The following is a 19,350-nucleotide window of genomic DNA, read 5'->3' on the forward strand; positions in this document are numbered from 1 at the left end:
ATACTCAAAGCCCAATCCCATAGGTGACTTTCTGCCAGTCTTTAGCCTTGTACAAGAAACATGCTGCTACCTGAAAGTTAAGTCATATTGGCAAACATTTTCAGGAAACAGGGACTGCACTGTCATCCCCATAGTGCATGGGAAATTACTTTCTTTGTAACTCAGATCTCAATGCCTGTAGGTGAAGAGGTACTATTTCCTCAGTCAAGTGCTTGATGGAGGGTGAACAGGATGCAGGCATTTCAGTTGGCATACCAGGCGGAAAAGGCAGCAAACAGACACACCTTCTCAAAGGCATGTATAGCTCCTGGAGAAATTAGGAAAGCAGACTGGGGAATTTTAGCTCTCCATGCAACAATAATTTAATTTGTGTTTTTCCTGGTATGACACCCATTTTCCCCTTTCCTTCCCTCTTCTTAATCCACATGCAAAGGAGAAAGAAAGTATGTTCATAAATGATTTATCAAAGTGCTATGCAAGCGTCAGTCCTTCTGGTGCATTTGTCAAGTAATGTGACATATTGCATCACACCACGTGAGTTATTGGTCTTTGTCATGCTCCTGGAGTGGGGGTGGGGAGGGGGTGTTGAATTGCATTACCAGCAGCATAAATTTTACTGTAGACTATGTGTGACATGGGGATTCAGATTCTCTTCCTGGTTCCGCAAAGTTATGCATTTGTAAGAGCCACTTCAGTAAGTCCTTCAGCAGCTGAAAAGGAAGTCTCTAGTTGTGTTTCAGTCACAACAAAAAGGTTTTCTGGAAAATACAATATGGGAAATGATACCATTTATTTGTTTTCATTTTCCTGGGAAACTACTTTAACTCCACAAGTTCAGCATGAGTAATGTTCAGCTCTAGCTGCCTTCAGTTCATTTCTCAATCTCCAGTTAACTTATTAAAGACGTGTTCCAAGAAACATTTCCAGATCTGGTGTCCTGATTTTGTTTTTAAAGCAAAGCTCCCTTGGCATTAGCACTGTAGCAGAGTGTGTGGTCTGACAGCCTGTGGTGTTAGAAGGTGGGAAGGGGCAAATGGGGAATGAACAAGGGTTGTTGGTCTTTCTGCTTTTGGAGGATACAGACAAGGAGCAAAGCATGTTGGGAACCAAGTAACTGAGGACAGATGGGACATGTTCAGAGCCAATTAAGAAAGCTGTTTCAAAACTCATTTTAATTGAAAGAAGAGACCAAAACCTGTAGTAAATATAGTGTGTGTTTCTCTTTCCCAGAGCAGATTCAAAATTCTGAAGTTTGCAGTTTCATAGAGTGAGGCACAAGTCCCTCTGCACACTTGGCTTGGGTAACTCTTCTGTGTCACTTATATTTAAAGAAAACTGTATGACGGTTTTAAAAAAAGATGCCATAGCTTTGAGAGGAAGAGCAGCCTGGAAGAGCTGGACTTAGAATTTATTATGTTTCCTTACAGCTTCCCTATTTCAGATTTTTTGTAAGCTATGGCCTTTGTAAGGAACATTTTTTTTTTTCCAGGAATGGGATTGAGAAAGGTAAATGAAACAGTTAGAAGTCTGGTTTTCCAAAAGAGAACCTTCTGCTTATCAAAAAATTAGAAAACTTTATAGTGAAATGTGTTTCATTTTAATATGAAATATTATCTTTCTGGTTTTGGTAGGAGGGAAGTGACTAATACTGTTTTTCTTCTTAGTGTAATGGAAGCCTAAGATTGTATTTGCCTTACTGACTTGTACATAGCGGATGCCACCATGACCCTATATTTCATATAAATATGACTCACTTATTTAATAATAATTTATATTATTCTTCTCAACTTTTCATTTTATCTATATGTTTACCTAAGGAGGCAATACATCAAACAAGTTACTAAACAGAAAACAAGTTAAATGGACAAAGGCTGCAAAAATTACATGAGAGAAGTGAACACAGGAGATACAAAGATACGCAAAACTGAACTTAATCTCCAGCATGCCTAGGTGGAAGCAACTCTACAACCCTTACCTAGTTTGTCCTTTGCCCTTTTTTCTGCCACAGTGAAATAAAATTATTTGGTACACGGGAATCCTCGAGATCCTTCCTGGATTATATGGCCTCTATAACTCATTTCTATCAAAAATGTAAAAAAAAAAAAAAAATTGGCATGCCTTGTGAAGGAGGCCCTTGAATAGGTTGTATCTGCTATTGTTGTCAGCAACTCCTACTCCTTCAGTTTCACTAGGCTTACCTTGAGTTTTAGGTAGTGGAGGATCTGGTCTATTAACTCCCTAACTTTAAATGTTTCATGGAGATACGCTCCATGTCAAAGTTTAACCCCCCACTGAGAGGTTTTGTGAGGGTTTGCTGGTGATGGAGAAACCGTGTAACAGGAAAGCACAACATCTTTCCTGGTTCTAGTTTTCTGTTTGTGTGACTGTTAAGGTAAGTTCCAACCGCAGCTCTAAGACTAAGATACACACAGTCTCTAATAAATATGTTATGTATCTTAGAAATTGTATTGATTAAAGAAAAAGTCTGTAACACTGAAACAAGTAGGGGAGCAACTCTGCCACCTACCTCTGCAATCAAATTGCTCACAAGGCAGTGCTAACAGACTGAAAAGTCTGTTAAAATACTATTGAACTATGTCTAGATGGGCAGAAAAAGACCAATCATTTATTTTGGAATTTAGGAATATAAGCAGCCCCTGAGAAACATTAGGGAGATGGATTTTAAGGTAAATATAGGGAAAAAGGAGATATATGAATAAGCTTTTCCACTGAAAATCCAAAAAAATAAAAGTGAAGAGACCGGGTTTTCTTCTTAGATTAGCTATTCAAGCTGGGTTTTCATTTTCTCATGAATTTTTTAAATTTCAGTGTCTTGATAGATTTGGATCTGTATTTGTGATAAACTGTATACACAGGCAAAGCTTCTAAGGAACATCAGTTTGCGTACTACTTTAGTTTCAGTCTATATGCCTTTGATCTGCATATTTGTAAGGCAATAGATTATGAAGGGGACTATTTTTTATCCTTTAACTCTCTAAATTATCTCTTCTCAGGGAATGGAGCCTGGAGGTTTGTGTAAGGGTATCTTCAGTATCTGTCTACCAGCCAGAGAGACCTAGCCACCCGTGCACAGGGTTAGGGGCTGCGAGATGAACTGGCAGCTTTTGTTTACTGCTATTGATGTGGACGTGCCTGCCAAGCAGTTGACCTATCTAAAGGACCTTCAGTGATATTACAAAGTGAGGAAAATACACGGATTTTAAAGACATCCAAATGAGCAGTAGAGAAACAGAGGGTGACATGCTTGCAGCAGGGGTTGGTAATTCTGGTGGAGTTCAGGGTGGTGAGTGAGGAAGGATGGAGACGCGGCATGCTCTGTATGAACCTCTGTATCTACTGCTAATGAACCAAGGGCATCCCTGATATTTTACCCTGGGGCTAGACTGAGCTAGCTTTGTCAGCCTCAGAAATAATTCTGCTGCTGTAGTGTAACAAAACCTCTAGATTTAGACTAATACTCCAGCTGTAAGTAAACATGTTGGGTCAAAAGCATAGATGTACTACTGTTCACGTAAATGGTGTTTTATCAGTTTGCTTAAGTGCTGACTCTTAGCTTATAAAACACCTGAATTTACTGTATAATACGGTCAACTTTGAGAAACTGCTTGTAAATAAACGTTTCTGATGAAGACTGATAAGTCTCAGAGCCACAAAACCATTTTTGTTTGCCAGTTAAGATTCGGTGGCCTGAAGAAAAAGTAGATAAGGAAATAGATATTTGCTCTCTACAAATAGTTTCTTTTTACTTTTGGTAGTTCACGCATGTTTGAGATAAACACCAGATAAACAGGGACAGTTTCTAATTCTTTCGACATAATGACCAAGGAAGAGAAACAATGTCTTCAAGATCTTGTGCTGCCTTTTTAATCGTACCACTTATTTAAGAAAATATAGCTGATGTATAGAAACCAGATGCATTTTTTAAAAATGAGAGATCTGAGAATTTCAGAAAGAATCTAGAACACAATGATTTTCATTATGTAGTGTCTCTTTGTTTCATGGCTTTATTTTCAGTTGTTTATATTACTTTAAAAGAGCATTATAAATTACTAAACAAGTAGTACACTCAAGTAGTACTGAACACTGTACACCCACTGGTACCCAGCCTACACTCAGCACATTCACTGTCAAGGCTTCAAGGCTCTCAACGTCTTGCATGAACCAGCAAACAAACTGACATCCCGTTTCCTAAAGGCATGTCTACCCTGCTGTCACTCCAACAGCAGCAAAGTGCAGACATACCACAAAACTTATGTAAAATGTATCTAAATTAGCCTGTACTGCTGCAGCTGATCTATAGAAGTATCTGTGTTGTTTACATAAGCTACAATCTCTAGCGATATATGCTGTCATGTTAAGCAGGAATCCTTCCACTTAACCTGAGCCATCTGAAGACAGCTCTCTGGCCTTTTGTGTTCATATAGATCTCCCTTAGTCTGGAGAGAGAGATGGTCACCTCTAGAAGATGATTCATCTCTCTTGGGGTGACTAGGATGGGGGAAGTGAGATGTTTATGTGGTCTTATGTGCCCAAACTTCAAATCTCCAAGGTTAGGTTGAAAGAGTCTTCTGCAAAGTGGTTGCTCTGTGTTTCTGTCCAGTTACTGTGCACTCACACATCCCTCCAAACCGGGACTAAACTGTTTTTTCATATGACACAAGAGCCCAGTAAGGCCCCTTTTGTTGTCCCCACCGAACATGGCTCTGTGAAGAACAAAGTCTGATGCAACACTGAGGACATGCACACACAAAATGAGAACTGAAATTAGTGGCCTGTGTCAGACTTTTTAATACATCAGTACATGAATGTAGAAGACAGCTGGTCATATAGAGGTATTTATTTATTCACTATATTAAAGATTTTACCTCTAATGGCTGTAGAGCTGTGCAAACAGAAACCAGTAAGTGTTTGAGAGGCCTTGCTAGAAGCTGCATAATTGCTCGGACAGACAAAAAAAAGGCACGAGCATTGAACACGAAAATAAAATAAGTATATTATGATTTACCTTAATATAAGAACAGTCACACGGCTGCCTTTCAAGGAATAATGCGAGCAATTAATCTTGTAGTACTTTCATGTGGTAAGATTGAAATCTTTATAAATTACACAGTAAAGGTATTTCACCATCAAATATCCTTTTAAGTCCAGCAGTGTTTTTAAAGACATTTACAAAATTAATATTTGACTTTATGTTTCTAGTGATATTAATAATATAAAAGTGATGTAATTATTGTGTTAACCAGTAAAATAAGGGGTATAAAATACAGAACCAATGCAAGTTCCTTCAAAACAACTAATCAAATAATTCTTCCTTTCCAGCATCTGCTATTATTGCTTTTCTTAAAGAAAAAAAAACTGTGAGTATGAGAAGAAAAACTGTTGTGATACGCTGTTATTACGGAAAGCTTCTAGAGTATCAGGACTGCTTAAAATAGTTCCTGTTAGACTATAATTAATGTTGTGATCATATTGAAACATGATACTGAGTTTTAAAAATTGATTTTTAACTATTTAACATTCTATGCATGAATTTCTAGATCATTGACTTTAAATAGTTTGAGTAGTTTGAAAGCCTTATTTAAATGCATAGCTTTTACTCTACATTGTCTATGTTGGTAATCTCAGATTGTTGTTAAAGTGGAGTGTTCCTGATATCCCTAATATTCAATATGTATTGACACTGTGACCTTTAATATGCACTTTAGCAGATGTTTTTGTGTGCTTTCATGACCGTTGTTATTTTGTGTGTGCAGGTAAAATGTTTAACTTGGAAAGTTTAACAATTACCTCCAAAGTCTGTTTTTTGACAAGCTAATGATCAAGAATTCCAATCCAAAACCAAACTCTGAAACATTTCAAAGCAAATAGTATAGTATATTGTTTTCATGTAAACCTGAAGCTCTTTGGAAAGATCTGTCAGTGCCTGTGAACTGGCAGGGGGAGTCCTGCTTCTAACAAAGCCCCAGGCTTTAGAAACCCAAAAGCCGCTAAGCCGCAGCATTCCTAGACATAATTTTTACTGAGTAACTGTGGCATCCTGGGAACAGGCTAGTATGCTTAAAACATGGTGTGCTAGCTTATGAACTATAGTTTTCTTTGCATTTCCAGCTTTTTTTTTTTTCCTTTTGATCAGTTTGGTCAAAAAACTTTCCCTTTGCTCTTTATCAGCACTAAGAGTTACACTGCAGTCACTGGCCTGATGCTGATTTTTTTTCTTTCCAAAGAGGTATTAAATCTGTAACTAGGTATATACAGGAGATACTAACTTAAAATATTTGTATTCTGGTGACAGTTTAGGTATATTGGCTGAAAAGCAGAGAAAACAAAGTAGCAAAGCTGGGAACAATATTATTGTAAGTTATTGTATAGAGTACCTACACACGGAAGTACCTGGTACAGTCACATTCAATCAGTCTCTACTCTGATCCTCTCACTGCAGTCCTCCTTTTTTAATGCCATTCTTAGATGTGGATCATTCAAGAAATAGAGCCATGCTGTCCATGTGGTCATTTCCTCTATTTATCGCTGGATGGAAGCCCAAGCAAAACTTTGCTTGCTCTTTCAGTAGTGACCACCAGTTTTCAGTGAGATGCATTTCTGAATGTCAGCAAAGTGGCCACTTGTAATGTTCAAAATGCTTTCACAGACATGGGGGAAAAAAAAAAGTCACTTGTCAATTGCACAAGCATTTTTTTTATGTCTTAGTAGAAAGGTTGTTACGTGTTGACCAGAAAAACGGATTCCTTCCTTTCTATTAACTGTAACCTAACAGCCCAGCAATAAATATGTCCTTAGTCGATAGGTTCAGTGCCTCTGCAGAGATTCATCCTTGACACCTGCTGCAGTACTTCTAAATCAAAATCCCAAATCAAGAGAATGATAATAGACTTTTTAAATAATTTTCCCACTCTCACCTCTTCTGTCCTAAAGCTGGTCATTGACAGTCCTCAAATCAAATTACAGCAACTGCATCCCATTCCCCAGAAAATTGTAAGACACTGAGGCAATCTCTCATGGAAAGTGTGTTGCAGGATGGTAAGATCTAGTCAAGATCTTCAGGGTTTATATCCCATTTAGATTTAAAAGGGCTCATTCAGCAAGATCAGCTTCAGTAGCTTGTACTCTGTGTCCCTTCTTAAAGCATCTGGAAAGCTGTGGCAAGTTTTTGCTCTAAAACTGGCGTGGGATATATACGGTTGCTTGCTACTTCTGTACTCTAAGCAGATATGAAGAACTGGTAGGCTGAAGTTGTATATTTTTTTTCATTTATTTTAAACAACCTAAATACTTCTAATTGATTTGCACTTGAAACAGTCCCAGGTGGCAGAACACAAAGTGGTATCATCTTGCAGCTCCCACCTGGAAGGTGTTGTCCCTTCTACATCTTGGAAACAAAAGACAAATTGAAGCTATTTGTTGAGGATGGACTGAAAGGAGTGGTCCTCATTGTTGGGTCTGTTTTGCTTCTGTGCCACACAAAACTGAAGGGAATGCTAGGAGCGAAATGCCACATTACAGTTGATTTATTTTGCTCCAACATATACCAGTTGATCATTGTTACTGTGAGTCAAGATACTGTCTGGGAACAGGAGCGTTTGGAATAGATGCACCCACCAGGTATGCAAAGCACGTGGCACAGAGCTGACTGTGTCATCATCCTTTGCTGAGGAATCTCTCATTCAAACGTTTCCTTCTCTTTCCAGCAAGGCTTTTTACACCATTGCTTTTTTCCACAAGACAATTGATCCTGGGGGGAGAGGAAAGCTCGCTGTGTGATTTTCCAGGTAAAGGGACTCTTTGTACAGGTGCATTAAGTTCATTGCTCAGGAGTGTACAAAGAGTTGGTGTTGGAGGAAAATTTGGGCTCCTTTCTTCCACAGGCAAAGCAACAGAGCTTTCATTGCTCTCTTGCTTCACTGCTCCTCAGCCACCTGTAGACTTCTCTCCCCTGCTACTCTATAGGATGGCCTTAGGCTTGGCGAGAAAGCTGTGCATCAGTGCTACACCTCACTCTTCAGCAGTGATCACCCCTTACTTGACCCTACTGCAAAATCTGTCAAAAAATGTGGATTGCTGAAAGCCTCAGGGCCTTTCTGGAGATTCAGCATTCCTAAGGGCATTTTTGCATCTCTACCTTTAAGGCCTGCATTTCAATGATGTACTAGACTTGGGGGCAGAAGGAGGAACAGAAAAGCAGAATATTGGACAAATGCACATTTAAGTGAGTATAAAAACCTGCTGCTTCCATCTTTCTACTGGCTTGAATAAAACCTATCTTTTTTTTCTCCTTGCTTCAGGTTTTTTGGTTTTTTGGTTTTGGTTTTTTTTTTTTTTTGTGGGAGTTAAGGTAATTTAGTGATGCAGTGTGGGTCTTTCTGTATTTATCTGCTGTTCCCAGACAACAGCTGAGGTCAGTGGCTGATTTCGGTGAAATCTGACAGAGGTGTGTGACCCCAGAGGTCCTAGATTCTTGCAAATATCAAAGAAAATAGAGGGACAACCAAAAGAAAAAAAAAATGTGCCTATTAAAAGAAAGGCCATTATGTGAGCTCAACCCTTGTTATCTATCAAAGAAGCCATGAACTAATCACCAATAATGCAGATTTGTAAACCAGGCCTTCTTGTTCCAGAGCTCATACAACATGTTGGTTTTTTCCTCATAGCCTTGCATATTTTGCTAAATTTTACAGGTATAGCTCCAAGCAGACAATGGTTTTTGATTGCTTGATTTTGCTTCAGATTTGCTTTGTCTATATATAGAAATCATACACCTTTACCAGAACTGAAAATGTAGCATGGCTGTAATTTGAGTGGTATACATCTGGTGTGTTCATAGTGTTTATTTCTGCTCTAAGGGGAACCACTTACAATAGAGTGTAATACCTCTGTACTGCTATAATCATGGTCATGCTATGGACTGAACCACTTCAGGAATGACAAATCATGCCACAGGAGAATACAGACCATTGTTTTTCTTAATTGAAGTGATGAGTATTTCTCCACAGGAACTTGCCTACAAGTCAGATGAACTGATGATGTTTTATAAAAAAGGTAAATGATTTTACATACTTATGAATAATGAATTTTCACCTATCTAGAGGTTACAGTGCAGTTCACTTGGGCAGTCACTCATCTGGCATATCTTTACTCCTCATGGTCCAGCCCTTGAGGTGGGCACTGGATTTTTATCTTTATTATATCTATAATATTTACTTCTCATTGGAGGAACATATTTCACGTAATCCAAGAAAATCCTGAAAATTTGTTCTGTACCACATCTTCAATGTAGTCCATGTTTCAGCTTCTATGTGATGAAGTCATATGTGCATTACAGACTTTCAGATATTTGTCAAAAATTCTTCCTAGTGGAGTGATTTAATATGGGGTTTTACAAATTACTCTGTGCTGTTGTAAACCAGATCAGCCCAATGCAGACCTGGTGATCCACTGAGCTAGGAGTGCAGATGGGAAATACAACTTCTCCCTTGCTTCTCTGACTGTGCATGACACTTAAAGATAGTCCCATAGAGCAATCATTCTCCCTTTGGTGTAGTATTTACCCCACTGCCTCACTAGTACGAAGAGATACTGTACCCCTGCATGGAGGAACAAAACCATCAGGCTAAAATTACCTCAAAAAAGGCAGGGGGTGAGTGTGTAGATCGTTATCTTTAGTAACCATAACAAACCTCAATACATTGTATTGCATATTTTTACGTGAACAATATTGAATGAAAGGGTATGACGTAAAGGAGCACCTCCCAATAGATGTGTAATAATGATAACAGTTTAGACGTATGGCTACTATTTCTATAATGTAATTAATTAGACAAAAGAAAAAAGGTGGACTTCATCCTACCCCCTGTTGGATATCTGCAGTGTTTATATCAGATACCTATGCCTCTCTTTGCAATGTCTGGACAGAAATGGGCTCTTTTACAGTACTAGTCACACAATACGATTCATAACAGTGCTGAAAGGAAGCTGGATGAACTTTATCACGAAGTTGTGGTCTCAGGGCTCACGGAAAAGAGGTCGTGTAAGGAGTGCAGTACTGCTAGACCTTCTCAAAGACTGTGAAATCTTGTTACGCTTTTGTCCTGTCTCCATATCATTCAAGAAACTGGAATTAGATGAAAGTGCAGTTAATGAAACAAACAGAGACCTTTTATATGCAATTATCTAGTTTGTTCTGCTGATGATTTTTTTATCTTTTTTGATGATTAAGGGTCTGCAGTAAAAATACTATTTTCACATGAGGTAGATCCAAGCTTCCTCAGTGATTGTTGACATACTTACATCTGCTTATATCTTACACTAATCATACTTTTGAGTTTATCTCCAAAGCGACCTAAACTTCCATTTCCTCAAATAAAATCTCTCTGTAATTTCTCCAGAGCATCAGTCTTCCCTGAACTTATTTCAGCCTCCTGGATCTCAGTTAGGTCTTAAGAAACATTGAAATTTATGGACAGAAAAGAGAAACTCCTCTAACATAGATAATACTGCAGCATTCTTTAACTTCAGCAAAAAAAATTTGCTATTTGAATAAATTTTCATCTTCCTGATGCACAACTAGCAGGTTGTATGGATGTAGACAGACCAGCTGCTAACTCCTTTTGGTTCAGTAGCATATTAAAGGCATTGATCAATAAGCAGACATGGACAATGAATGAGTGATGTACAGGAAGTTCACTGAAGTCAATGGAAAGATGCACAGTAACTTTTTTTTTGGAGCGTGTCGCACCTGAAGAAGTAAAGCTCAGTTTCTCATCCTTGGGTCAACAACAGGCAGGCACCTCAAAATTTATTGTGAAAACAGGTCACACAGTTACAAAGAAGGTTGCATCCAGTTAATTCACTGACAGGTTACTTTGATTTGAGAAAAAAACAAAACCAAACAATAAACGGTCTTCCAAACTGTTCAAAACACTACTTACTGTATATGATTAATAAACAAATAAATAAAACAATTATAGGACTAATTTGATGAGGCAAAGTAGAAACTGGTTGTTGTAAGAACTTTCCAAACCAATATTAGATTGCCCTTTTGGATGGAAATCTGGTGGGATGTCACTGTAAATCAAAAGCACTCAGAACTAGACATGGACCAAAACCACTCCAGCACAGTCAGGCGAATCTCATTTACAGTATCTCCTCTGTGATTAGATTATGATACGCAAATGTTTCCATGAATCTTCTTGTCTAGGTGAAAACAGTGAACCAACAGCAAGGCCTAAGTAAATATCCATAGCGATTATATGGCAGTGTGTGTTAGTCAAAATTAATGCTAGTAGTACAGACTAAGGAAAGGTCTGTAGAAAGAAGTTTTGACCATATGGCTTTTTTTTCTTCTGCGGTGTCTAAGGTGCAATCATTGAATATAGTGGGGTAACGCCTGATATCTTCAAGATGATCTCTACATTCCTAAGTACAGTTTTACTATATCAGTAATACTTTTAAAATTTTGAACAGTACTCCAACCTGTAGAGTAATTTGCCATGTAGTTGGGTTTTTTTTCCTAGTAAAGCAGCAGCTAAAAATACGAGGAGTCTTGACTTTCAAAGTACCAAAAAATGGGCAAGCAAGGCAGAAGGGGCCATTGGCTCATATCCATCGAAAAGTTAGTAATGTACGTACAAAATCACATACTTTCTGATTTGTTCCAATAGAAAGTGCAGTAAAATTTTCGGTGTGGTGATCTTGATAAAAATGCCAATAAAATAAATGGAAAAATTCCACTTGACCTCACAGAACCACTATCATAGCAACTGTCAAAACCCGCAAGGTTTTTAAAGGACTCTACAAGAACAAAGAGCTGAGAGATGTGTTCAGGTATTGATTGATAAGACTAGCCCATAAGAGCTTTGTTTTAGGTATCTCTTCGTCCATGTATTTGTGAGTTTCCCAGTGTCATGAAAGAAATGAAGTTTTAATAAAAACCTTACTAAAGGAGAAATAATATATATATATATACTTTCAGGACAGTAACCTCAGAGAACAATTTAATATCTGAATTTAGCAAAGATTTCTGATATTTTACTTCTTTAGTTTTCAATGCCAGTAAGTGTGTATGACATCTGTGATTTCTGTACTTACTTTTTCTGGATACAATTTAATAGCATAATCTCAGTTATTATGCATTGAAATAGCACCTTTCAGAGACCCTTACTGGGTAACATAAACAATTCAATAGGTGACTCATTCACCTTTTATCCCAGCATTAGACCATTGTCTCCCATACATCATGCATATAATTTGAAGATGATGTTTTGCTGAAAAAAACCAATTATACAGATAAAAATTATGATCCAAAATGAATTCAGTAAAGGAGAAGATACTAATCCCATGGTGGTCTGATTCCAGTTTGGAGGAATTTTCATGGCTGGAAAACTTGCCTTATATTTTCAGCTAAACATTATTCTCTATTATTCTCTATTCCACGGCATTTATCTGTTCTCTGCATTGCCTACAAATGGAAATCACCTATCCACACAGTATTCTTAAAACAGTTTGTGAAACTGAGGAGGATGAAAGGCCCTGAATTAATGTGAGATAGTGTTATTACTGGGGGTGTGTATGTGCTAGAAGTGCAGAGAATATTGCAGGTGAGATAGTAGAAACATTTAGTCCAGTAGTTTTCATTCTCATTCTGGATAATTTTTGTCCTGTCTAGCATTACAAACTAGCAGGATTAAGGAAAGTGAAAGACCAGTGGTTTTTTTCTGCAGCTATGTCAACAGCAGAGATTATCACTTGGGAGAACTTTTCTGGAGGAGGCCAACACCTTGCTGCTTTGCCTAAAGCTTAACCACTACGAATAGTGGGGTGACTCAATGAATGCATTCAGTGAAAAATCTGTGTACGTGTGTTCTTACCCGGTTTTGCGTAATTCTGCTATGTCAGTAAAGCTGTAGCTGCAATTGAAATTACGTTGTCCTTGGTGTTGGCTTTGGGCCTCTATCTGCCTTTCAACTCAACCGTAAGTTCTTTTACTTGACCTCAAACAACAGTGCAGCCTGACCACAGTGGGAGACCTGGTCACCTCCACGTAGCAGACTGATCCAGCTGCTGATGACTTTCCAGCCAGTATCTGTGGGGCTGGAGTCTACCCACATGCAGATCTTAGCACAGAACGCCGACGGACATGAATTGCACAATTCCTCGTTCGTGGCTTCTGACCCGTCAGCATACCATTTCTCACATTCTGCATGGAGAAGAGAGATGTCTGGAGGAGAAGCAAGTGTCTGCAGAGATGTTCCTTACAGAAATGAAGATCACATGGCAAGATTATGCCCCTTTGGCATCATCTGGCCTTTGGAAGGAATTTTGGTGCTGACTTAAGAAATACATGTAGTGTATACAGGTTCAATACAGGATATAGGACCTGATGTAACGGACACGGACTTGTTGGAGTGAGCCCAGAGGAGGGCCACAGAGATGATCAGAGGGCTGGAGCACCTCTCCTATGAGGACAGGCTGAGAGAATTGGGGTTGTTCAGCCTGGAGAAGAGGAGGGAGACCTTACAGCAGCCTTTCAGTATCTAAAAGGGGGCTTATAAGAAAGATGGGGAGAAACTTTTTAGTAGGGCCTGTTGTGATAGGATGAGGGGTAATGATTTTAAAATAGAAGGAGGTAGATTCAGACTGGATATAAGGAAGAAGTTTTTTACAGTGAGAGTGGTGAAACACTGGAAGGGTTTGCCCAGAGAGGTGATAGATGCTCCATCTTTGGAAAAATTCAAGATTAGGTTGGATGGGGCTTTAAGCAATCTGATCTGGTTGAAGATGTCCCTGCTCCTTGCAGGGGGATTGGACTAGGTGACCTTTAACAGTCCCTTCCAACCTAAACTGTTCTATAATTCTAAATGTGGGAGGGTGGTTGGTAGAAGACAAAACAAGCCTACTCTGAACATTAGCAGAGACAACTTCTAAGTGATCTTCATTCTTTGGCAATTGCAGAAAGGGTGTGCATTGAAGCCAGGTTCTAATCTACTTCCAAAATAAGACTAAACAGTGCTGGCACACAGATTGTTTCTAGTCCTTTGTTTATAAATCAGTATATGCATTCCTAAAATAGTAAAAATGACTCAACTCTCTGGAACAAGTCAGGTCTTTTCAAACATACAGATGTAGCAGCGTCCTGTTCTCAGTGGTGCAAAATGAGTGAATTCCTGTTGTTCTAGACTCAAACCAGGCAGGTAACAGCACTAGCTTTTGCCCTGCATTTCAAAGTGTGTTAGCCAGGCTTTTCAAACATCTGTTCACATAATTCCTAAAACAAACTTAGAAGTAGTATTTCTAACAAGTCAAAATTTACATTTGGTTAATACTTTTCATCCAAAAGGATTCCCAAGAGGATTCACCAGTACATGTGTGCCAGAAGCATTGTCATTCAAACACCAGAATGAGGCCAGCGAAATACATCAGATAATTTCTCATTCTTTGGGTAGAAATATGCAGAAATTTAAACTGCATGCCACAGACCTCCCTGGAATTTGCATCTATCTAAAATTTCATAGCAGGGGAGATATCATAAAAGGCAACTGCCAAAATGGTACGTAAAGGGAAGTAAAATCTTGAAGGGCATATTGACGGCTCATGTCCTCATCAAGATTAACCATCTGTATTTAGCCAGTGTTACTGCTGCAAACAAGTTTGTGCCTTATCAGCTTGACCGCAAAGGTTAATTAAACTTCTTTCTGGATTTGACATCTTTCCAAGAACATGTAGCAAATTATTTGTATAGACTAGCCTGTTTGCTGCAAGTAATGCTGTTTGTCGTAGTCCAGCCCTGATCGGGACCAGACTACGCAGTCTCTCTCTCGCTCCCCCCACCCTCCGAGAGAATAGGGGGAGATGATATAAGAAAAAACGGCTCAAGGTTTGAGATAAGGACAGGGAAAAATCTTTAAAGTTACCGTTACAGGCAAAACAGACTCGACTTGGGGAAAACTGTTCATTTATTTCTAAAACTAGCAGGATACTCAGACAGGGAACAAGATAACTTCCCCCCACCCCTCCCTCTTCCCGGGCTTAGCATTATCTCTACTACCTTCCCCTTCTGAGTGGCACAGGGGGGAAAAGGGAATGGGGGTTGTGGTCAGTTCATCTTGCGTTGTTTCATGCCGCTGCTTCATTGTCGGGTGAAGAACTCCTCGCATTCCTCCCCTGCTCCTTCGTGGGGTCCCTCCCACAGGCCACAGTCCTTCGTGAAACTGCTCCAGCATGGGTCATCTCTTCCATGGGGTGCAGTCCCTCCAGAACAGCTGCCCCAGTGGGCCCTCCATGGGCCACAGCCTCCTTCAGGCCTCCACCTGCTCCGGTGTGGGGTCCTCCATGGGCTGCAGGTGAATCTCTGCCCCTCTGTGGACCTCCATGGGCTGCAGGGGGACAACCTGCTCCACCATGGTTATCACCACAGGCTGCAGGGGAATCTTGGCCAGTAGCCGCATTACTCCTACCCCTCCTTCTTCACTGACCTTGGCGTCTGCAGCTGTTCCTCACAACAGGCTGGCAGACGCCTCTCAGGATCCTTTTTACATCTTCTTCACTTCTCATCTCCTCTCCACCTCTTGCAACCAGGCCGGGCCGAGTTGGGACCAGTCAGCTGCCTGGCGGGAGGCCAGAGGGTGAGGCCTGTAAGGCCCACAAGGCTCGCACCTCCCCATCTCTGCCCCCACTCAGCTGCTTCACATCTTCTCTCCGTTTTTTTCCTGTTTTCCCCTTCTTAAATACGTTATCGCAGAGGCGTTATCACAGGACATTCTGCTACCAATTGGCTCGGCCTTGGCCGGCAGTGGGTCCGCCCTAGGCCCGGCCAAGTCCACTAAACAAAGGGGAGCAACTTCTAGCAGTTTCCTACAGAAGCTGCCACCTTAGGCCCCCCCTCACTAAACAAAACCAGAACACTGTTATGCACAAGAAAAGACAAATCAATCAGAGCACAGTGAACCTACCAGAAATCTGCCAAGAAAACAGGGCATAGGTTCCTTTGCATAAAATTTCCTCATGTCAAATGGTCTATATGCTTAAAGCCAGGCTTGGCATCATTCATTGTTTCATGACAAGCCTTAGAGTCTTCTTTTATTTCCTAAAAATACTTGCTTTGCCTCTTGAATGGATATCACATTAAAGGCACAATTTTGAAAAAAAATGCTTTCCTACAGAAAACTCATCTGGAGGTCATAAATCAGGAAAGCATAAACAAAACAGTCTAGCCAGAGCCTGTAGCTTTAAAGACATCCTGTAATGAGGAACAGAGCAAAGGATACAGAAAAGAATGGATGTAGGTTTTGCTATGTATATGGACTTTGACGAATCACACTCAGAGGAAAGAGGAGAAACCCCACAAACCCAACAACCCCTTCCGATATACTTCTGTGAGAAAACTGTTCCTCTCTGCTCAAGATCTGGTTTAACTCTCTGTGTGCAAACAAGTTACAGCAGCTGGGTGTTTGTTAGAGGGGAATGCCACACAAGCACCACTACACTCTCTTATTTGTGCCCAATCTCCAGGACTTCAGAGTCTGTGAAACACACCTGGAAGCCAAATCATGCATGAAGGAACATAGGGTAAATGATTGCTTCCTACTTTGTCCTTCCACACTCTTCCTGTCCCTGGAGATATTGCGAGGATATGGGAAGGGGGAGGTATCACAACTGTAAAGTCTATTTCCAGGATTTCTCCTCCAATCTTACCTCAACCCTTCTTTGGGGATCAAGATCCGTCATCAAGTTATTTAGTTTTCTAATAACCTTTTGGTAAACCAATGCCACATCTGGTACTTTCAAGATCATGACCAGTTTATCACTGTCTGATATTGTGCCTACTGCATTTTCTAGTTTGCATCATTCTCTTTGCATCTTTCTTCTCCCCACTTCAGATTGAAACCTTTTATGTGTATACAAAGAAATGTCATAACCTCCTTTGATTCTTTGGCCAAATAAGCTATGCTCTTTTAACTTATTTTAACAAACTGCTTTGTACTCCTTACTCCTTTTGAGCAACGAGACTCAAGAGAAGAGAGAACACATGCTGAAATATTTGTATTTTATAGAAAAAGAGAATGATTAAGCAGATTAGACAAGTGAAGGTTTGAGTAAAAGACCTGTGAAAGAAATTAAGCCATCCGTATTTATATTCACATATGAATATGGATATGTGTATGTATGCCTGCATTTATGCACACATTTGTTTTTCTCTCCATATAAACAGAGATTTTACACAATGAACTGTCTCAATCTGTTATTATACAGAAAAACTAAGAACATTATGGTTTAGTATGACAAGAAATTATGTACATTTGTAATGTTAGAAGATACTCAGAATCACTGCCTAGCTCTTTGTTACCCTTCAGTAATTTCTGTCCAGACAAGAGCAACAATTCAAGAAGTTTCTGATTTCATATGCAGTGAGAAAATACCTACATGAGGCAAACTATTTTTTTTTTTCTTTCTGGACAATGATTGAAAATCAGAAACTTTGATGAGTATCTTCACAGGAATGGTGTTAGTTGAGAGCACATTGAGGTTTTACCTTTTTTAAAAAAAAAAAAAAAATTCTATCTTAACCCACATCATAGCCAGGAGTGTTTGAATCTGGATTTGGCTCTGGGTAGGTTTTGTCTGTTCATTTGTTTTGTTCATGGACTCTGTCAGTGCAATAAGCCAAATGAAAATAAACTCTTCCACTTCCAAAGTGTCTGAAATGCAGATCTGATTTATTTTATGGCTTGAGCCCTTTCTTATCTTCTTGTATCCAACAGCTGGAGAGTTAGCTCTCTGATCAGACACTGCAGCAGACATTCACAGCATTTGATATAGATCCTCTGACTTACCCTTTGGTTTCCATAGAAATCTCTATAATCCCTGTAGTGAGTGTTTAATGATTATACAGTGGTCTACGTAAGCTCCTAACTCTAGTTCTCTTCATTGTGTGTAGGATAAATGTAAACCAAGTTGTATCTATTCAACTGTATGCATATTAGGGGAATTTAAACAAATCAACACCCAATACCAATATTAACTTTAAAGATTTGTACTTTTTGGGAAATATGTTCAAAGACGATGTGCACACATCAGGTGACTTCCTCCTAACCAAGAGAAAGCTACAGAACGACATGAAGCTTTATTGCTCACTCTAGTGGACCCCATATTAGGTCCAGGCACATTGGGGCGTTTTAGTAGACTATCAGAGAACTAGTTACTCATGAATAATGTTGAATAAATTATTATGTTACCATGATAAATTAAATGAATGTGTTTTTAAGGCATAAACCATCTATTTTTCCATTGGGAATCATAATTCACTTCTGTTTTTTACCGGTTACGATTTCAGAAGATCTAGTAGACATTTGGAGCAAATGTGGTACATAGTAGTAGTGTGCTATCATTTTAACCCAAAGTGCTGTGTAAATACAGACTACTAAAGGCAAAATCACTCAAAGGTCATGAACTGAGCTAATCTGAAAAATATTAATGAAAATGCCATTGAAACATTTTTCTCTTGGAAAAGAAAGGAAATATTTTGCAAGACCATGTTAAAGAAAATTACAGTTTTAATCAAGAAAAAAAATTGTATCAACAAGGTAAAAATGCCACTTTAGATCTACTTTTTGTGCCTCTAACCTGCATTAACTCTTGGTTATGTTTTATGTTATGGGAAAATATCAATATAAAATACCTGGACTATATTGTATACTAAAAGAAATAAAATTAAGACAATAATAGTATAGCAAATAAATTGAAAACTGAGAAAAAAAATTACCTTTTTCCCCTATCGAAGAACTCATTTTAAGCCAACCTAGGTGTTGAGTATCTCCTGGTTTAGTTTTCCCATTGAAATTCCAGCAGCTAAACCCGTCAGCTCTGTCGCTTATAAACTTCCATGGTTCAGAAGGTGTTGACAAAAGATAAATTGCTGAAGAGGGGCTGTGTCCATTTGTCAAGGAAAACTGAGCCCTCTTTATCCAAAACTTTGTGGATAGTATTCTGCACAGACAGCTGTGTTAGTGATTTGGTTTTATGACAAGCAAATAGTGCTTACTAAACAGGATTTATTAAGATATATAAAACAGTCTACCTTCTGCTTTCCTGCAAGTGTCAACATTGCTAAAGCCTAGTATTGTACAGACTTTATTACACTCTTAACTGGCACTTGTCTGATCTTTGCTATTCACATAACCTGATAAGGCACCACTGAGGCATGTAACTTGTTATAAATGTCTTATCTTTTTTCTCTTGTAATATTGTTATGGCACCATCAGATAGACTCTGAAACTTATTTATTGGTTCCAAATGAATTTTCTGTGTTAGCTATAATAAAAC

General features: G+C 39.0%; 1 long non-coding RNA gene across 1 annotated transcript in view; it reads right to left on the bottom strand.

Annotated features, from left to right (window-relative positions):
• Positions 1–18,871, bottom strand: part of LOC147600582 (uncharacterized) — a 39,128-nt gene extending 20,257 nt beyond the window's left edge. Inside the window, exon 1 of the long non-coding RNA XR_015258826.1 lies at positions 18,791–18,871. This is a non-coding gene — a long non-coding RNA (uncharacterized LOC147600582). The remainder of the gene's footprint in view (positions 1–18,790) is intronic.
• Between the last annotated feature and the right edge of the window lie 479 nt (positions 18,872–19,350).

The sequence above is a fragment of the Chlamydotis macqueenii genome, chromosome 5 (assembly GCF_036417535.1).
Source record: "Chlamydotis macqueenii isolate bChlMac1 chromosome 5, bChlMac1.mat, whole genome shotgun sequence".
NCBI classification, from domain to species: Eukaryota; Metazoa; Chordata; class Aves; order Otidiformes; family Otididae; genus Chlamydotis; species Chlamydotis macqueenii.